General features: G+C 49.6%; 1 long non-coding RNA gene across 14 annotated transcripts in view; it reads right to left on the bottom strand.

Annotated features, from left to right (window-relative positions):
* Positions 1 to 21,843, bottom strand: part of LOC119623598 (uncharacterized) — a 164,544-nt gene that overhangs the window by 119,440 nt on the left and 23,261 nt on the right. For 3 of the 14 annotated variants that reach the window (XR_012092356.1, XR_012092352.1, XR_012092355.1), the window contains exon 8: positions 1,516 to 21,528. The exons of the other annotated variants lie outside the window; for them this stretch is intronic. This is a non-coding gene — a long non-coding RNA (uncharacterized lncRNA). The remainder of the gene's footprint in view (positions 1 to 1,515; positions 21,529 to 21,843) is intronic. 14 annotated transcript variants of the gene reach the window in all.

The raw sequence follows: 21,843 nt of genomic DNA on the forward strand, positions 1-21,843 counted from the left end.
CTCCGGCCCCTGCCCCACACTCGCCCTCAGCCCCACAGCCCTCTGGCCTCTATCTCATCCTCAGGTCTCCTCCTCTGAGGCAGACCCTCGTACTCCCTCTCATCAAGGCACATGTGAAAACACTGCACCCACCTGGACAACCCAGGGTCCTCCCCCATCTCACTGTCCATTACACTCACATCTGCAAAGCCTCTTTTGCCATAGAAACTTCATTATACTAACAATCATTTAACAAGTGCATTATAATGATGTGAAAATTGGCATCGTTTTCCTCCTAATGAACAGATCAGTCACCCATGTACCCATGTAACCTATAAATATTTGACTATTAAATATACAATACTGTAGGAGACAGAGATGAGGAAGACGGTTCCTCCCTGAAAGACGACTGGACCTTAGACGGAGGGATGAACATTCTGAACAGGATCAACGTAACTCAACATTTGAGTCGGAGAGGCCAAGCAATGAGACTTTCAAAAAAGCAACCAGAAAGTATGTACTGTGCCTGTAGTTCACATCTGCGCCTGGCGTCATGAGCACGAGCGTGCGGACACGCACACAGGGCCCAAGTTTAAGATCAAATATAAGGAGCTTTCCACTGTAGTATTTAACTAGATCTTGTTACAAAATAGCTTCCTGATTGCAGTTTTTATCCAAAAAGTTCTCTGTAATTAAGGAAATTAATTTTCCCCTAAAAGACATTTATCTACCTATCATCCCTTATAAACTAAATGGCATATTAAAGAAAAAAGACAAATGTTTGACTTCGGGGGTTTGCCTACGACTTGGATAAGCATGATTTTCTTCTGGCCAAGCAGGGAGCAGCTGGACCAGGCTGGAGGGAAGGAAGAACAAATTTCCACTCTGACCTCAGTTGGGCACCAGAGTTTTCCCTGTCAGAATGTGGGTGTGGTGCTTCCCACACACCAGCCTCTGATGAAACTCAGCCCAAGGGTGTGGGAAAATGCTGTCTACTTCTGAAAAATCTATAAAGTACAGACACATCAAAAGCTTCAGAAGACTGTAAAGCGCCAAGGAGACCACTACACCCTTGGAGTTTACAGAAAATGCTCAGCATCACACGTGCCTGAAGTCCAGGGTCAGCTCCCAGCTGCTGCGACACCTTGAGCACAGCCCTGGCTTCCCCTCTGATGCAGAGAGCTGGTCACTCTGCCGGCAGCACTCAGAGCTCAGAACATTCTAGATGAAAGCAATGTGTTCCTTTTAAAATGGGGAACCAGGGCAGCACAACTGAAGCTCTACGACTGTCTCAACTACTGGGTTTCGGGGGTAGCATTAGGAAATCGTGAGAATCCAAATCTCAATTTCATACAGATTCCAGATTCACTGCAGGTTCCAGAATTTCCTGAAACATTCTTCCAATTTATCACTCAGGATTCCCTTGCCAAAGCTAATTAAGTCTACATTCCGTACGGAAAACCCACCATAAGCATCACCACAAATAAGATCAACTGACGCCCGCCCTTCGCACCAAACACAGAAACTGTTACTCACACAAGACTGTGCTGGAGGCAGCTCTCAGCTGAAGCCGAATCCGTGAGACTTCATTATCCCCATTTTGGATTGAGTGTGAAGACTCTCAGCAAACCAAGGCCCCAGTGTGAAGCAGAGAACAGATCCTCTGATGCCTGCCTGAACATTTCCTTCCCACCTCTGTCTTGCATACTGAACACCCTCAGAGCTACTGAGTCACCCACATTTGCAGGTCATTTATCCAGCCACCAGGATAACACAATTATGCGATAAAAATGGTTCTCAGGGCTTTGTCATACTCAACAAGGAAGCTCAGAAGGGTAGGTAAGCGCAAGAAAGGGGGAAGCGTCCTCCAAACAGACAAAAACCAAGGAAAACCGTGCAGAGACTCTCGAGAGAGAGCAGAAACAGAGCCCGCTGCAGCCTTTCAGGTCCTGCTAGCCGCAGCCCTGCGTTAGGTGGCACCATTTCCACGGATGCATCCTACTGGGCCCATTTGAAAGGTCCCACTTGCGAGACATTCACCCCCATTTCCAGCTCCTGCAAGACCCGCTGCAGCCCCACTCCACCCTGGGGGCCGACTGTGCAAGTCTTCCCAGCGAGACCCCTCAGAGCCTGCTCAGTGTCTGAGACTGGGAAGCACCAACGATCCAGAAAGGCACAATCCCGTTCTCCTCGTGCTGCTTTCTGGGTTCCAAGTTGTCTAACGAGTGCTGCATAAACCCCGGGCTGGCGAGCCAGCCAGGGCCCAGCAGCACCCAGCTCATGCGCTCCACTCACCCCACAGAGGACCACGGAGGCCCCAGCACGCTCTGTCCGCGGGGCAAGACACCAGGAACAGCCACAGTTCAGGGTTCTGCCACCCACTCCGCTGCCGTAATTACCTGCTGGGATCTGAATTCTCATTGGTTGGAAAGGTGATCCTATAGCTCCGCTGCCTTAATTACCTGCTGGGATCTGAAATTGCATTGGTTGGAAAGGGGATCTCACTGCTCAAGCACTCCCTGCTGTCTCCTTGCAAACAACATAAAAAATCCAAAACCCCTCGTAAAGAACGTTTACTATAACCTCAAAACAAGACCCATCACGAGACCAAGGAAGATACACACGCACATCTGACAGCTGGTGGGTGTCAGTGACCGACGCCACGGCTTCCGTGTGGCGTGTGAAGCAGGAGGCCTGTCACGGTGACTCAGGTTGGGGTCTGAATAGGGGTCTTCCAAGCAACTAGGCAACCAGGACGCACACACCAAAACCCAAGTCCCCGCACTCATATACCTGGCAGAAATGCTGCGTGGCCATCGACACCAGTTGTGAACCAAGACCGATCTGTGTCCTGTGGCCCTCACAACGTCCGTACATGCCTGGGCCCAGCACAGGCCCGCACGGCACCCTGCTCGCCTCCAGTGGGGCTCTCTCCTGCCAAGGGGGATGGCCCTGAAGTCTGTTGAGATTTCCAAAGCTCTACAAAGTCGCCCTTCCTCCTGCTTGTTCAGAAGGCCTAAAGCCCTGAAGACACCAGTGAGAATTGACCTAGCCTCTTAAGGCAGCTCAAACACCTAAACACAGGAACGCTGGACCACTCTGCCCTCGAGAGCAGCCAATAACACACTGGGCTAAGCAGAAGGCACAGATGTCACATCCAGAGCCAGTGGCGCTCAGGATTGCATTCCAGGAACCGCCCATGTGGGTCCCTCCAAGGCTTCCAAGTCCCACTTGATTGTTTTCATCGTATCTCTATAACATCAGAGACATTATATCTCACGGTCTCTATGAGATTGTCTCTACTTTTATGAGCACATATGCTCTCTGACTTACCACGGAATGAAACTGTTCCAATAAACCCAGCGTAAGCTGAAAATATCCTAAATAGAAAGTGCATTTGACATAATAGTTTCAACTTACAATGGGTTCATCCAGAGGCAGCCCATCTTGGGCCAAACAATGCACTGAGTGTGACTAGTTCACATCATCACAAGGTTGAAAAAAAACACAAATGTAACCTTTGGGAGCCAGGGACCATCTGTATTACGGCTCCTGTCTTCAGAGACAACAAAAACCTCCTCTTAGACAAGAATCACAATTTATAATCCTCAAAATGTTAAACTTAGTTTAACAATCTACAGGTTCAAAGCCAAAGTAGGCCCACAAGGCCGTTTGTGCCATTCACTAAGACACACGACTCTGTAATAACCCTCACCACAGCCCCTCAGGATGGGTCCCAGAGGCGGCTGAGGCTTGTGGCTACGGACACTAACGAAACCAAAATCAGAGTACGCAGGTGCAGTCAAGTCATATGACTTCTCCACTAGCATATGCACAAATGTTCATCAGCAAATCTCATCTTTGCTTTACCTCCCTCCCATGACCTAAAAAGAAGTCCACCACACACACACACACACACACACCTCACTTCAAAAACATAATTAGTACTTGCATTCAATTCTGGGCATTCGGAATAGACCTAATGGGTGATTAAATCTCTCCTCCAACCCATTGCTTAGTCTTCTTAGAGGATGAAGGATTTTGCATAACACAAGTCAACATATAAAAGATCTGGTATAGAAACAGACTTTCAAGTGGTCCTCATTATAGTGATTCAACTAATATACAAAGGACCCAACACACAGCACAGTGTACATTAGAAGAATGATTAATTTGTTCCCCTAAAAATCCTAATATCTACATAGAAAAAATACCCAATACACATTTTATCATTCTTTACCAGTATAGTCATACAAAGGAGTATCACAAAAGCAAAAGAACACATTTGGTTTGCTCACAGTTCTAAGTTTAATATAAAATTGCTAAAACCACCAAGACAAACATGACTATGAAATATTTAACGATCTTCACCTAAATTCAAGTCACCATTCAACCACCAATACCTCTGCTCTACTTACGGGAACTTTCCAAAAGTAAATTCTGGAATTAACAGGACAAAATTTTCTGGTGATAGAAATTAGGAAGAAATTGGTTGAAGGCCATTCCTTGGCTGTCAAACTTTTTCTCAATAATATTTTGTAAAATAAAAGTGTCAAACAGATCTTTACATTAACTTACAATCTATCAAGCAATACTGGAGCAAGCTTTAAATATTACCCACATTCTGTCAGGGCTGACTAACATTAAATCAGTATCAGTCTCATGTCTTGCAGCATCCACAGCTCATCTTCTTAAAACCACTTAAGATTTCATAATTAACTCAATTAAACAATGTAAGTCATCTCCTTGATCTTTGACATGAAGGGGTAATTTTCCCCCAAAATAGTACCTCTTTCCTTGACACGATTTAATCTGTGGTTAGAGTATTTAACAGGATTTCTTTCTTTCTTAGAAAATAAAACATACACCTTTCCAATATAGAAAAACTCTAACTGATAATGCTATAGCTTAACCAGGTCAAAAGCATTTTTTTTTTAAAGTTAAAAAAAGAACCTAACTGCATCTTTGGACCTTATGTGAGGTAGTGTCCAGGGTCACTGGGACCCCTGCTTGGCCAGTGTAGCTGGGTACCAATTAAAGACAGAAACCCAAGCATTCACTCAAAGCCCCTTCCCAGCTGTTCATCCTAGTGGAAGAAGCCATGGGTACAAACGAATGCAGCATTCTACGGAGGGCTTTGGGGAATGGCTGCTTGAGAACATCAAAGTGGCTCACGTCCCCCGAATATAAAGCCAGTGACTGCTCTCAGCTCCCATCCACAGTAGCCAAGGTCTGGAATCACCTGAGTGCCCGTCAATAGTGGATGAAGGGAATGTGGCCCGAACATACACAGGAGCAATACTCCACCACACAGCAGAGAGCCCTGTCATCCGCGGCAGCATGGATGGAGTTGGAGGACATTACGTTAAGCAAACGAGCCAAGCAAGGAAACGGCGCATGTTCTCACTCATAAGCAGGAGCTGAGAACAGATCTCGTGGAGGCCAAGAGTAGGTGGTCAACAGGGCCCAGCAGAGCCCACTCATAAGCAGGATGGGCAGAGGCTGGTAACGGGCACAAACACACAGCCTAATGGGAACACGAGACCTACTATTGATATATCAGCAGGGGGGTGGCAGTGGGTCATCTACTGTGTATTTCAAAACAGCTAGGAGAGAATAACTTAACATAACCAGCACAAGGAAAAGAAACTATTTAAAGTGAAAGACATCCCAAGTACACAGATTTCATCAATATAGGGGTGAATCAAGGTATCACATGCACTCTGAAAATATGTATTTTTCAGATACAAAATAAAATATTATGTATCAACAGAGACAAAAACCAATGACAGAATCATTGGCAAAGCACGTGCAGGAGAAGAATGGGAAGCCTGACATGGTGTGGCTGTGTGTCCCCACCCAAATCTCATGCTGAACTCTAACCCTCTGTTGGAGGTGAGCCCTGGTGGGAGGTGATTGACTCATGGGGGTGGTTTCTAATGCTTTAGGACAATCCCCCAAGTGCTGTCCTCATGATAGTTCTGAGATCTGGTTGTTAGGAGGTGCATGGCACCTTCCCCTTCACTCTCTCTCCCCTTCCAGCCATGTGAAGACATGCCGGCCTCCCCTTCACCTTCCACTCTGATTGTAAGTTTCCCCAGATGTAGAAGCCTGTACAACCCACAGAACTGTATGCCGATTAAACCTTTTTTTCCTTATTACCCAGCCTCAGGTAGTTCTTTATAGCAGTGGAAGAACAGTACAGTCCTCAGGACCAGCAATGTTTTCCTTCTACCCAGCGGCCAACAAGGTCCCACACCCTAGCTGGTTTTCCAAAGCTTTGCCAGAATGCTGAAGCCGTTTTGGGGATACTAACTTTCCCCATCTCTGGCAAACCAGATGGGGCATCCTATTTGCCTCTTACCACCTTTCTCAGAGAAACCCCACCTCTGAAACAGCCTCCACCAGGGGCCTCCTTCAGCAGCAGCAAAGCTGAGTGTTCCTTGTACTTCCCTTCTTCTGAACAAGTAAACATCTTAAGCTTGTTTTTCCATCTTCCCAGCTCATTGAAAAAAATATCTTGTGCTTTCTATTTTCCTCACACACACACGGAAGAGAAGTGCCGTGAGGGCAGGAGCTCTTGTTTTCCCGGATCTGAGCCTGGACCTCAAACGCTAGCCGAATACTAACATGATATCCAGAGGCAGAAATGCAAATATCCACATGACTTCAAATACCCTAAGGATCTAACAGGCCGAGTGGCCCATGTAACTATGGCGTGCTGGGCCATTCAACTGGTGTCCAAATCCCTGTCCAAGTGAGCTCTTTAATTTCGAGACTTTTCAGACAGCTGTTTTATTGTTGTTGTTGTTGTTCTGTTTTGTTTTTATTAAAGGGATATGTTACAGTTATAATCAAGAATATCCCAGGCCGAGTGTGGTGGCTCGTGCCTGTAATCCCAGCACTTTGGGAGGCCAAGGTGAGCGAATCACCTGAGGTCAGGAGTTCAAGACCAGCCTGGCCAACATGTTGAAACCCCATCTCTAATAATACAAAAATGAACCAGCCATGGTGGCAGGCACTTATAATCCCAGCTACTCAGGAGGCTGAGGCAGGAGAATGGCGTGAACCAAGAGGTGAGACTGCAGTGAGCCAAGATCGTGCCACTGCATTCCAGCCTGGGCAACACAGCAAGACTGTCTCAAAAAAATAAAAATAAACCAATACTCCCAGTTAGTTCTTCACCAATGTCAGATACATCAGTTTCAAGAAAAATATGAAAGCATGTTTTTAAATTTCAGTGTTGAATTTAACCATATCTTTTAAGAAGATATGAAGATAGAAGTTCCCTAAGGATCAGGGGAGAAAAAAGCAGTTAAGAAAATTTTAAAACCACAGGAGAAAAGCAAATATGGGTTAAGACCTCAAGGCAAAACTTTTTCTTTGCACTTTGATTTCAAAAGAACAGAGATGCCCAAATTATGAACTCTCCCATCTGCATTTTATATTCCTCTGTGTCCTTTGAAAGGCTGGAGATGGGATCCCGGGTTCCAAAGTGCCTGGCCATGGGTCCTAATTTACTCACATTCATCACTTTGAGCAGTCTCAAGAAATGAGACAAATATTGACACTCCACAGAAGCAAGTACTCTCTTCCAAAAAGTCAAGTGCCAGGTTCCCATGAGCCAGGCAGCTTGCTTACAGAAAGCACTGGCTGACTTGCTGGTTTAATGTTAAATGCATTTAAAATGTTAAGTGATCAAACCCCCCTCCTAGTGGGTGTACGCGTTGAGCTGGCTGCAGTAGTGATGCAGACCACGTTCTTTCCTTTGGTTTTGCTTCAAGCAGAGCACCCCACACCCAGGAAGAGGGCAAAGGACAGCATCGAGGTCTAGGACAGATCTAAGGAGAGCTGCAGGCTGACTGCCTCATCTGCAAATAGTCTCTCATTTCAGAGAAAATCACTGAACAGAGTTCATAACACGTGAATTTTTAAAATTTGTATTTCTAATTTCATCCCATTAGAACTTTTGAACCTCCACCTCCCACCTAGAGAACGTCAGCTCAAGCCGATCACAGCGCATTGCGATTTTCTATAAATAATGCGCACGCCTGCATCTGAGCGGAGATGTGAATGTCTGGAATGTGCCTGCCAGGCCCAGGAGGAATTGCAGCAAGTGTGGGGACACAAGCCGCTAAGGAATCTGATTTGGAGGGAACTGGAGGCAACTAAAACTAGGTCCACTGGTTTTTCTTGGTAAGGTTTGACCAGGCAAACTGTTATCACTGTTGCTAATTTATGGTAATTGGGATGGGGACTTAACAGTAAGTAATTAGAGCAACTACAGAATTTGCTACTCAATTACAATGGCACAGATTCTTGAGAATGGAAGAACTGTTGCCCAGGAATAGAGTTCAAGAGGTCCTCCCCATGCTCTGAGGAACATGGCATTTCCACGCACCCCTGCTTTGGTCCCTGGCCACCACCATCCTGATCTCGGCCATCTGATGGCATCAGTCCCCAAAGCTGGAAACACCTGAAACCTCTTGTCACCCTCCCATCTGCCCTGCCTTCCTCCAGTCCGGGATATTCAGGGATGCCCACATACAGGACCAGGAAACCAAGGTTATCCCAAACCAGTGCCTGCATTCAAAGTCCTCCATGGCAGCACAATCACCAATGGCCAATACTCCCAGAACCTTCCACCTCAAAACGGGAGCACATCTGGATTCAAGCTGACAATGCTGCCTTCTCTTTGCATTGTACACATGGAGGCATGTCAGGTTCCACCTAAAGGTATCAGGTTCCACGCTGGTCAGAAGCCCAAACCTAGTCACTCTGCATGATCTCAATTCACCATCCACAGAGAAGCCTGCAGTTTTCCTCTGGTGCACGGTGTGGATGGTGGATGGTAGAAGCATTTCCCCTGAAGACTCGGAGACAGGAGCCTGGCCAAGGAGGCCAGTCACCCCATCCCCTGCAAGGCCCGGATGTGACCCTCTGCTGTCTGCACACCGTACCCAAGTCTAGCAGTGCTGGCTCTGTGGTGGGATCCATCTGGGTCTGCAGAGGACCTGGGGCACAGGAACCATGCAGCCTGGCTGCAGCCAGAGGCCTAAGGGATTCCCACGAGGCTCTCCAGCCTAGGTGCCCTCACCACAGGCAGAGCCATGCAAGAGAGTTGCCTGCTGAACTGGAAACGCCCCAATCTGCTCAGCCAACACAGAAAGACAACAGCCACCTACACCTGCTGAGCCCCAAAACGTGGCCACTGGGCCTGAAGGGTTGAATCTGGAATTTAATCTGTGAAGTTCTTTTCAAATGTGTTTAGCTATGTAATCAAATCTTTATTCTAATTAAATTTAAAGAAGCCCCTGGCTATGGGCTCCCTTGTTGGGCCTCACAGCTCCAGGGAGTAAGAACGGGAGAGAGAGGCCCAGAGCCTCTCTGCATTCTCCATGTTAATTCAACAAGTCATCATAAGGAAAGGCACTCCAGCAGGAGAGGTGTACACGGGAAGAACTGGGTTGGCCCTGACAAGCATGACTCCCATGGCATCACAGCTCCCTCAGGCAACAGGCAAAAGACAATGATGCCCACCTGGACGGGCCACCGGATGTGATGATGCACCCCCAAGCCCTAGTCCCACAGCAGCCAGAGATCACCTGCTGCTCGCCCCGGGTAAAACACAAGCCCTGGTCCCACAGCAGCCAGAGACCACCCGCTGCTCATCCCGGGTGAAACAGGCAGAGCTACCCGAGCCCTCTAAAGTAGGAAGAATTAAGGAGGCGACTCCCACGACACACGTGATACTCCTTGGAGACGGACACAGGCTTCGCTGTGAAAGTGCAGAGGACGGTGCAGTCCCTAGGCGGGCTGCTTCTTCCAACAATCGGGAAGAAACCAGATCCATTTCCTTGTAGGAGAATCATTTGTACCGTGATTAGACAGAAGACAGAAGGTGGCTAATGTTATCAAATCATCAAGCACCTCACGGCTGCTTCTCCAAGGAAGGCCTGGATACTTGCAGCCACCCGCGTAGGGGCCGCAGTGTTTACAATGGAGATATGGGTGACTGAGGTCTGGCTTCCTCAGGGAAGCTAAATTTGAACTTTCACCACTGAGGAATCAGTCATTTACAGTCACTCACCCTCAATGCAGAAGAGGGCTCAAGACACTGCACCAGACTTCAACACTCAGGGTTAGGGTCAGGGTCAAATTCACAAGTTTTACAAAATGTATTTCCTTGGGATGCCAGAAGAGATGCAGCTTCACACCCCCCCACCTCCATGGTTTACTTAGCCCCTTCACCAGTGGATCTCACCAACAGATGACACATCCACACCTCATCCATGGCAGCACAGAAAACCACTTGGAAGACAGCCACTCCCACCAAGCTTCCTGACTTTGGTGTTTAAAATCTGCATCATTTAAAATCTGCATCTCATACGTGAGATTACACTTCTCCGAACAGACATTGAGACTGTCATTTCATCCAAAAGGGCTTTAGGAAATGACACGCGGTCCAGACGCCAGAGGTCGCCGGCCGCCTTACTCTAGCCTAATTCCTTTGTGCCTGTATGGAGGCTTCACAGATACAGCCCATTAATGACCGTATGAGAAGCTCAGGGCATAGACGAACTCAGTGCTGAATTTTTCCATTTATCACCCTTTTGTTTTGTCCAGAAGACAGCTGAGAAAGGCGGGAGCAGATCATCTCCTCGAGTGTAATGACTCTAGCCACTTCTCTTCACCCCAGGTCACCACTCAGTCAACACGCTTTTGAGAAACCAAAGCAATTCTGTTCCCTTCACTCTGGGTTCCAAGCACTAAATTCCTCCATTTTATCAATTAGGTTATCAAGCAGCCGTTTGTAATCTGGACTGCAATCTGATACGAAATTTAAAGCTAATATAAGTTGTGGTAATAGCTCCTATTTACATTATAGATAAGGCATGAATGAAAACTTTAATCTGTTCATAGGACCAACTTTGTCAACAAACCAATTATTCAAGCAATGATTGCCTTCAGTTAGATGCAAATTACTTTGCTCATAAAAGATTTTCCAGTAGGAATTTTTAAATCCATGGTCTGTCTTTTCTGAGCCTGTCTCTGCACCTTCCCCTGAGCGCACAGCAGGACTTCTCAGGGCATCCCATCAGCAGGTCCACTGAAGAGAATAAGCCCACAGCCCCCAGCCCAGGAATCAAGTCTGAGCCCCAGCAGCCCCTCATCCAGCCGAGGCTTCCTCACCAGCACAGCACCCAGGGATCTTCCAGGTTTAATGCCATGTGTGTGTGGAAAGTAGAGTGCTGGAAAGACCACAGTGGACATTCTACAAATGCAAATTCCCTCCTGGAACAGCCCAGCAACCTTCTGTACCTTCCCCAAAGTACCCATGCCAGACAGGCGTAGAGTCTAATGGGGTGCCTAAGAATCAGCATTTAACACGATTCTGATGAATAAGAGTTTGAGAGGTCGGTCAGCAAGAGGCTGCCGTGGCCTCCACTCATTTGCAGGCTCTGAAGAGACACAGATTCAGGTAACAGGCCAGACAGGACAGGACAAGGATGGGGAAGTGGAGGGCAAATTCCGTGAACCACCAACCACCCCCCGCCATCCCCACTGAGACTCCGTGATTTAAAGAGAGGCAAAGCCAGGGAGAAAAGATGCCCGCACCACATGAGGGACTGAGATTTCACCTAAAGCACGCAGCATGTGGTTGAGGGCCAAGGTTGGGCAAGCCAGGAGCACAGAACGGGGTTCACAGGCCCAGAGGTGCCTCCCACACCCACACCCCGTGCAGATCTCCCAAGCACTGCCTGTGTCTCCTGCCTGGTTTATTTCCTCCCCCCCTTCTACTGTGTTGGTTTCTCAGCCACCACCCACCACCACACAACCCTCTCTACAAGCTGGGTGGACTGAAAAGAGTGGGGGCGGGTAAGATCTGGGCTCTGGGGCCAACGTCCTGCCTGAGACATTAGTTCCAACCCACCTAGCTGTGATGTGAGCCCCCGAGATTTCTCAAATGTGAGATGGGAAGGTAACTGAACCCACTCACCAGGACGGCTGTGCAGACTGAGATTACATATAGCCACACCTCGGCATCCACCACACGTGGGACCCCAGTCGTGTTGCCCCTGATGGGAATCCCTCTATCTATGCCCCTTCTGCTACCAGAGCCAACTGCCAGCAGTAGCTGTGGAGGGTGTATCCTCTATTCCCACTCCACTCACCTCCCATCGCTCCACGCAGTGACCTGCCATGCAGCGGCCACCAGCAAACCCGGCCCCACTGGATAACCGACCACCAGCCTCCCCTCACTTTGGGGCGTCTTCCACTTGCAGTTCCGAAGCAGACTGAGAAACCGCCCTCAAGAGCAGTCACCTGTACCTTATTGCACGTAATGACCTGCCACGCAGGACCACCAGCAAACCCAGCTCCAACAACCAGGCTCCTGTGGATAACCGAACCCCCACCCCCCACCTTGGAGCGTCTTCCACTTGCGGTTCTGAAGGGGGCTGAGAAACCTCTCAAGGGCACTCACCTGTTTCTTATTGCACGTAATGGCCTGCCAAGCAGGGCCACCAGCAAACACGATCCACCGTCCAGGTTCTGGTGGGTAACTGCCTCCCACCCCGCTTCCTCCTGGGGTGTCTGGGAGGCTCAGAAACTGCCCTCCAAGGGCACTTATCTGTTCCTTATTGCACTAATACCTCATTTACAGAAACCCACTTTGACTTCCAGCACTGCAGGTGTGACAATTTAGGAATCCTGCTTGCAAGCTCCAAGAGCTTGAGGTCACGTCCACCTCACCAGCATCCCAGAGACCCAGCACTGTCCCACTGTGTTTAAAATTCCAAAATACTCCTTCAAAATGCTACTGGCATTTGGTTTGCGCATAAAATGCTAAAAGCCTTCAAGTGAAACAAATATCTTCAACAGTTTGATATAACGACATGTGAGTTACACATCTGCCAAATTGTAAAGCCTCATGCATTTATAGCATTTTATTTATGGTCAAATGGTTCATTAATATAAATTACAAGAATCTCCAAGAAACGGTTTTTTTTTTTTTGGCATTAGATGACCAAAGGAAAACTGGGTTCTGGCTGGCTTTCAGGCCTGTAGAAGCAGACATATCTGCTGACACAATCAAGCTCCTTCCCACTGATGTGGCCTCATCCCAGGCCCTCACCCGGATGCCCGCAGGCCCCTGGAGGAGCAAGCAGACCTGCCTACATTTCTCAAATGCACAGCTGTTGCTCACACTGCAGATGGAGCTCAAGGCATGAGCAGGCCACCACGCTAAAAATACCACGCAGCATCCACGCAGGTGACAGTGGTTTTCACTCCATCCCAAAGCCCCATGTATGAGTTTAAAGCCATGACTACTAAATAGGTTTTTAGACCCTCAAGACATACTTTACTTTTATGCAACAAAGTTAAAAGACTATCACTCAGGTATAGGCTCTGAAACTGAAGAATAATTATTTGGAAACAGAGCCTCTGCCAGATCAGGATAAGCACTTGGGACAACACCCCGTGACCTCGGTCCACACAAACCCATCCAGACCAGAGGCCTCCCGCACTGTAATTTCTGTGGATTTCTGTAAACGAAGTATTACTGCAATAAGGAACAGATGAGTGCCCTTGGAGGGCAGTTTCTGAGCCTCCCAACCACACGGCCACATTAAGGCTGAAGCCGTGCCACCTCCAGAAACACTGTCCCTCGTTGAGGTGTGCCTGGCTTCTCCCTTTTTCCAGAACTTAACAAAACCTGAAAGGACAGGTCTGTGTAGAAAAAAACAAGCTACTTGCGATTCCTCTTCCCAGTTCAGGCTGTAGGAAGCTCATTTCAGCCCTCACTGTGTTCTGACTGTGGCTTAGTTCCCATAAGAAATAAAGTCAGAATTCCAGTCCCTGTCTCCTGGGCAGTGTGGCAGGCATACATACCTTCAGTTATATGAGGAAAGGAGTGGCGAACCCCCTTCCTTCAGTGAAACTGCACAGTTCCCAGAACGCTGATGCCATCCCCTTCACACCACTGTGAACACCTGGAGAGAGCACATTTCAATGCGTGCACCTTTGTGGGCTAGTTTTCTATTTCTCCACTAAATCACCCCAAATTTAGCACCCTAAACACTGACTTATTTTCTCACATTTCTGGAAGCTGGAGTCCAAAACAGTTCCCACCATCTAACGTCGAAGCGTCGGCAGGGCTGGCTCTGGGTAAGCGACCGTCTCCTTGCCCCCCACAGCCTCTAGAGGCTTCTGCATCCCCTGGTCCATATGGCACCTACTGTCTTCAGGACTCACAGCGGCCCTGACGGCCCCCCAACAGGAAGACGCAGAATGTCAGGAGCCCAGGCTCTACTGCCAGGGCCAAACCTCCCCACCCTCCCAGTTCCTCAGACACGCCTGTGTGAGCTAATATAGATTCCACTTTAACTAGTGTCACCTGTGTAAGGGGTAAGTGCCCAGCTGTGAACTGGTTAACCTCGCCCACACAAACCCCGAGAATAAACTCACAGGCCACGGACCACTCCACAAGCAATAAGTGACCACCTGCTCAGGGACCTCCATGCCCCAGCAGAGCCCTCCGGTACCTCCTTGTGAGCTCAGACTGGCGGCAGGGGTCTGCAGCGCCAGAGGGCCCTGGATAAAAAAGACAGCTCCCATGTCGGGAGGCACCCGCCCGCGGTTGGGTTCCCTGTACTTTAATAGCCCAGGTGAACAAGCCGCACCGCATGCAACCCCATCACCAGAATAACGGCTGCACGTGGCGAGTGCACGGGTGGCCCAGCTGTCTGCGATAAGCACATCACCACCGTGACGCCCAATCAGACTCAACTGCTGGAACAGTCCCAGCATCGGCCCCCAAGAACATTCTGGATCAAAATTCAGACTAGTGATTGCAATCAGGGCCACATGTGGCTGAATGTTTTTACAGGAGGACACCACAGCTGGACTGACGTCACAGCTGGATCTGGCTGGACTGAGAGCATTTCCCACTGTACATTCTTACAACACCATTTTATTTGCGCTCTATTAAACTTCTATGGCTTTTTTTCTGCTTATCTACTTTATGGGAGTGTTTCTTGTTCTTATGACTGCGGTGATACTTCAAGCTACAACTATCAATGTGTAAATTAGTTTTGAAGTCGCCTTATCATTAAACATTTCACAAGCAAGCAGTCAGAGGCAGCTAACCCGGAGGCCTCTTTTCTTCTCTGAGCCAAACCTGCCTTGGACTCAAAGAAAACGGCACATGGAGAGGGGCTGGATCTCCAGCTCCCATTCCTAGGGAGCCTCCTGGGGAGCAGATATGGAGGGAGAAGCCCTGGTTATGGCACTGTGGTACTAAAGAAAAGTCTATTTGGGTAATGTAAGCACCAGACTTAAGAGATTAAGCAAACCATGAAAAGAAACCACTAACCACAGCTTCTCCAAAACAGAACTAAACTCCCTTTAGTTTGAATTGGAAAAGCAGAAGTGATGATCAGTATACAAAAAAAAAAAAAAAAAAAAAAGGAAATGACACAGTATCTGAACACAGGAGAATAATCAAGGGCCACTGTCTCTTCCTGTGTCAGTGGGAGCCTCGCATCTAAGCTGGATTTAGAAGGTTGCTACTTTGGACTGAAAGGTATCCCCAACCCTAGTTTGTAAGCAAGTGGAGCAGAATGCTTCAATTATTTCAAGGTTTAGCGGTAAAGGTCTGCAACTCTCACAACCATTTTAATTGGTGTGAATTTTAAAGTGACTCAATCTGTTGGCTGGAGTATCTAACGGCTTAACCACGGGGTCACGTTGGAAAATTTTTCCAATTGCTTTTGTTTTTCCTACTGAAGATGCATTTGAACGTTCTTGTAGTTTGCAGTTGGCTGGTTCTGATGTTTGGTCCTGAGGAGGCCCAAGTATCCGTAGAGGAAGAATCTGAAACCTCAAGCCACTCGAGTGCTGTCTGGGCAGACGGAGACCCCAACCCGAGGGCCACTGACGGACTCAGCACGGGTGCAGGGCCGCCCGACGCAACGGGCCACGTATTTGCCGGTTACAAAGCAACATAAGCACACACCCCCAGGTGTGCACACACGCTCTGTACACATCTGTCCCTATCAACACCAGCACACACCCCGAGGTGTGCACACACGCTCTGTACACGCTCACATCTGTCCATGCCAACAACAGCATACACCCCGAGGTGTGTACACACGCTCTGTACACATCTGTCCCTACCAATGCCAGCACACATCCCCAAGGTGTGCACACACATTCCATACGTGCTCACATCTGTCCCTGCCAACGCCAGCATACACCGCCAAGGTATGCACACACGCTCTGTACAACCTCACATCCCTCCCTGCCAATATGAGCACACATTCCCAGGGGTGCACACAGGCTCTGCACATACTCATGTCCGTCCCTGCAGCCTGAGTCAAACAGTCACAGAGAGGCAGAGGAGGAGGAGGAAGGATTCGATGGGCACTAAGGTCCTGGGCCGGTTCCCCTCCCTACCTCGGGAGAGACCCCTCATGTGATCCTGCCATCACTCACCCTTCCGCCTCCATCCCCCATCCTCCCACAGGGATCAGGAGGATGCCCACTGCACAGAGCTGTGATGAGCATGAACGAAAGATGGCAGGAGCTCACGCCAAGGTGCTGAGCACGGGGCCTACGGAGTGCTTCTTTCTGCTGTGGCTGACATCATCAAACAAGAGACTGACACAGCTTCTGCAGAGAATGTCACTTGCTGAGAAACTGAAACGTGTGACCTAGGAGCCTGTGAAGGTCTAAGAACAAACCAACAAACCAAACGGTTTTGTTTGTTTTTCAAACACCATAGCCTGTTTTTTCTTTTTTTTTCATGCTCTACCTTGGGTATCATTTAGTTTAATTTCAAAGTAAGTCCAATAATTACACAAAATCACAGGACTGAGCATGGAGCATTGTTTCACTTCATGTCCTCCAGCCTTTAGGACCCATTAAGGAAAGACACGATTCCAGGATTCCCATCAGAAAGGCTGCCCTGAGGCACCTGCTGGGGCAGCCAAGTTGCAGCTGTTGATGCTGCCCCCAAGCTGCTTGGATGAAGCAGAAGATTCCGGAGGTCTCCTCTCTTCTACCCCTTGTCCAGGAGAGAAGGTGGGGGGAGAAAGGTGAGAGAAGATAGGAAGAAGGAGAGGGGAAGGAGGGAGAGAGGAGGGGAGAGGGAGGGAGAGAGGAGGGGGGAGGGAGGGATAGGGAGAGGGAGGGAGGAGGGGCATGTTCCATCCACCAAGGCAGCTACACTGCAGAGAGAATGGAGGGTACGTTGCCTCTCAGGACAGCAAGTTCGAGCTGTTTATAATTGTTAGCGTAAACAGTGACCAGCTTAGGACAGGGCTGTCATTGGAGTTGATGTTTTATTTTCATAGTTGATATTGGGGACCTGGACCTAAAGCACCGTGCCTTGCCCTTTTGCCAGATGGGCCTATGCTTCTCTATACTTGAGTCTATTTGACTAAATACCCAACATTGACTAGGAATTATGACGTGTAGGATACCCCTTACCACAGTAACGTCAAACTCATATTCTAAATGCAATTTGTTCAGGGACTGGCTTCTAACTCTGGGTGGGAATGTTAAGCTCAGTACAGTTCAATTCAGTAAGCATTTATCAAGAAACTCCTAGACCAAGAGCTGTGTTAGACACTGGGTATGGGGTGATGGGGATACGAAGATGTGGAATTAGAACTCGAGAAGCTCAAATGCTTCCATTTAATTCCCTAATGCAATTACTAAGCTTCAACCTGATGGCTGTAATGTCTAAATTCACTTTTTCTTTATTCCAGTTCTACATAACAAAGCATAAATAATCACAGAGGAATGATTCTGTGTTGGACTATTCAGTGGACAGAGAAGAGCATTCTGACCGGCGTGAGACACTGTCTCCGTTCCCAGGGAACCCGTGAGGTGGCTGCACAGAGCACACGCGTGAAGATTCAGGAACACGAGCGTCAGGTGATGGGAGGGGCACGGAGGCAGTACCAGAAAGATGCCTGCCGAGAGGCCGCTGCAGCCAGGGTGGCCGGGAAGGTCACGGGAGTGGGCACAGGCATCTCCCTCCAGCCGCACCTGGTTTTCCTGAGGACGCGTGCACGGAAGGGGATGACACCGAAATGCTGTGGCGCTGAGGGGAGGAGGGGAGGGACACAGGGCCAACGGCTGACCCCCACCCCTTCCGTCCCTGCCCCTATGAACGCTGCCAAAATCAGCCCCAACGGGGAGAAATGAGGCGGGTGAAAGAGGTGGACAGACTTGGCTTCCATGGAATTCACAGATTCCAGTCATTAAAAATCCCTTCTGAGTTTTCATCTGGAAAACTTTGCCAATGTACTTAGGGACAAGAGGCGGAAGACGAAGCCAACACAATTGGGCTCAAACTGCCACCCTTCTCCTTCTCTCTTCATCCACCACCCTCCCTGGGCCCCTGAGTGTGAGAACCAGGAGGTGCACAGCCCAAGGGTGCAGTCCCTAACCAGAGGAGGGAGCCGCACGGCGGGGCCCCCAGCACGTGGATGGCAGGATCTGTGCTATGTCAGTCCCAAGGCCCCAAGCAGAGAAGGCCTGGGGCTCCCAGCTGAAGTTTTGCTGTCTCCTCTCTCACCAAAGTCGAGAAGCACTGAGTGGGACCAAGGCCGCACCTGGCGGCTCCTCGGTGGCTGCCGATGTGGTCCTCAGGCTGCGGGTGAGACCCTCTAGGGAAGCCCAGACAGTGGCGAGAATCACAGCCACGAGTGCTCCAGTTGCCCCAAAACTCAAGCATAGCCTGAGGAAGGCAGCGCCCGCTCAGATCCCCGTGCAGGCTTGTGTGGCACACTGGTGAGGCACACAGCACCAGAACACGGCACTTTAAGTGGCTTTGTGGGGTGTAGGAACACAAAGTGTGGTCTGGAGTGGCTCAGAAGTCACTCCCACCAGCCTGTGGGACCCGGACGGCCCCTTAGGATGTGGCTGGAGTCTCTCCAGGGCGGGCTCCAAAGTCCCAAGGATGAGGTAAGCGTCGGTCTTGCTCTGAGGAAGGCCCCTGACAAGTATCCTGAACATGCAGGTACACAGCTGGCTGACTCATCTGAAGGGATCTGCTGAGCTACAAGCCAGGGACGCCTAGAGAAAACTGCGTGAACCTTTGTGACTACTCACAGGTAGGTAGCTACTGCCTGAGACCCAAAGGTAAAGAATTAACCTGAAACTGCATATTATAAAACTTATTTTTAAATGATGGCGCTTAATTGAAAAGACTCCCAAAGAATACTGCATTAGAAAGTGACAGAGTGAAACCGTGAGGCTGACCACAGGAGTCCCTGGAAATTTCACCAAATGTTGTGTCAAAACTGGGAAACAGAAGAACTGCACCTGATGAAACATTCAATTAATCACTCGAGTCCTCCCCACATACGAAGCTATGTAAAAAGTGTTCCCAGAAGGTAAAGTGAGCAGGAGGGCTGTGAACACACAAAGAGAGAGCCACTTCATCCACGGACCACAACAAGAGAAACGCTAATGAGTGCCGACGACACGCTGGAGTCCAGGGCTCTGGGCGCAGCTGGGACGGGGACATCAGGGTCCCACTGTCCAGATGGGAAACCAGGGTGGAAACACCAGGGAGCCTGTCCCAGGGTGCAGAGCTAGTGAACAGTGGTTCATACTGCGACAATCCCAGCTGCCAGGCTGTGGGGCTCCACGGGACAGAATCCTGTTGACTTCACTCTGGGGTGCGAGAGGCGGCAGCATCCCCCAAAGGAGCCTGGAGAAGTGGTGTTACCCTCCATCCCCTGTCCCCGGCGTTACCCTCCATCCCCCTGTCCCTGGTGTTACCCTACGTCCTCTGTCCCCAGTGTTGCTCACCATCCTCCTCACCTCCAGGCCCCTCTCCCTGTCCTCCCTCATTTTCCTGTTCAGCCAGAGCACATCACATGTCTCTTCCCTTTTCAAGAGGCTCAGCTGCACCCAGAGGCATTCCAGCCTATTCGGGATGGGGCACACACCCTGGGGAAATGCCAGCACAGGGCCGGAAGGGCCTGAGACCCTCTCAGTGTCGCCCAGGAAGGATGGAACAGCCCACGGTCAGGCTGATTGTCAGGCAGGGTGAAAACTTCTGTGTCCGAAATGTTCTTTTCTCTGGAACTGTTCGGACCATTCGTGAACGAATCAGTTAAATACCAGCAAGTGCCACTCCCACTTATTCTCTGGCTACAGTTTTCCACCCACCAGCAACCACACTCCTAGGAATTATCCCTAACGCAGAATCAGCGCCTTGTGCCTTTAGGAAAACCTCTTTCTCTCCAGCTTTGTCCTCCTTCCACAAAAGGTGCCTCTGACTGCCTCACTCGCCGTACCAGGATTTCACTTGGCTATGGAGGAAAATCTGCGTGGGGCTCAGAGGTGGGTGGTCCTTGCATGGGCAGCAGGTCTGTGACATCCTCCGAGGAGCCTGGCCCAGGCCTGCCTCACACGCCAGGACTCTGCCTTCTGGCCCTCGGGCCCCCGAAGCTGCTTTCCTTCCTGGTGTCATGCCCCAGGCAAGAAGGCTGGACAAGGGCCCAGGGCTGCTGTGGGTCGGGAAAGCCTCCTGACACCTCCCACTCCAGGACCCCCCATCAGCATCCCAGCATCTGGACCTGTGTCACCAGCCGCTCTGCCGTGCAAGAGAATTGGATTTTCAGCTGGGTGTGCTGCTTCCCTAAACAAAGTAGGGTGTTGTTACTGAGGAAAAAGGAAAAAATTGGCATCTTCTTGGCAACCCCGCGACATCCAGCCACCGGTTCTCACCACCCCAGAGATGTCCATCCAGGGCAGATAGTGTCTTCAACCAAGCGCCACTGACCCAGAAGTGCAGTAATTAGTACACTTTCACCAGAATCACCCACTCCTTCACCTTTACACCCAAGAAAAACATGTTTGCCAGGCAAATTAGATGTCCAGGAGGTGTAAGGAAACCCCAAGCCTGCTGTAAGCCTCAGACTTTTGAGACCGTTGAGGGCTGTGCGCACAAGAGCAAGGCTGCACCCGAAAGCTCTGCTCCTGCCGGACGTCATGGACAGACCACACGGCTCAGCCACATGGACCCTTCCAGGACTTCACGAGAGGGACCTCCGTGGTACATGCAGTGATGTGCACTTCGTTCAGCCTCGAACAGACCACGCCCTCGTTACAGGGTCGGTGGTCCACCTCCTGCCATCAGCCCCCCACCTCACCGAGGGTCTGTGTCTGCATCTGAAATAACTTTGCTGTTTTACCTGGGTACCAAAATGCGGCATCGCGATGTTTAAAGGTCTTTAAATATCAACACTCCGGGTGCAGTCCTTGTCACTTTAATGCGGTCACTCGATGCAGGCCTCACTCACAACTCTGAGGTAGCTCATACCTTCCCTACCTAACCAAGGAAGAAACGAAGGCGTGGAAGGTGCAGCTCCTAAGGAGCAGATTAGGATTCAAACCAGTGAACTTCGTCACATGCTGACCTACCTCTCAGGCTGAGATAATGTTGAAAATTAACCAGGTAGAACAGCGTTCCATAAATTAGCTGGAAATGGTCCTTGTGGATGGGCCTGTGGTTACTCCCTGAAGAACAAGACCATTCGCCCAAAAATCCACCTGTGTCACACTCAAATGTTTACATATACAATTATTTTAAAAATAACCCAATCAAGCATGTTCACAGCCATTTAGAGCCATATAGATTGTCTGCTTCACTGACAATCAACCCAAGACCTCTGTCGGCAAAGGCCACGGTGCCAGGTCCAGAGAAGGCGGGACAGAGACACAAGCAGACACAAGCAGGAACCTCTCCATCCCTGGGAGCCTCGCTCTGATCGGTCCGTGAGGACACGGTACAGACCGCGGGGCACAGGCAGACGGCAGGCCAGGAGAAGGGGC

The sequence above is a fragment of the Chlorocebus sabaeus genome, unplaced genomic scaffold (genome assembly GCF_047675955.1).
Source record: "Chlorocebus sabaeus isolate Y175 unplaced genomic scaffold, mChlSab1.0.hap1 unalloc_scaffold_279, whole genome shotgun sequence".
Taxonomy (NCBI): Eukaryota; Metazoa; Chordata; class Mammalia; order Primates; family Cercopithecidae; genus Chlorocebus; species Chlorocebus sabaeus.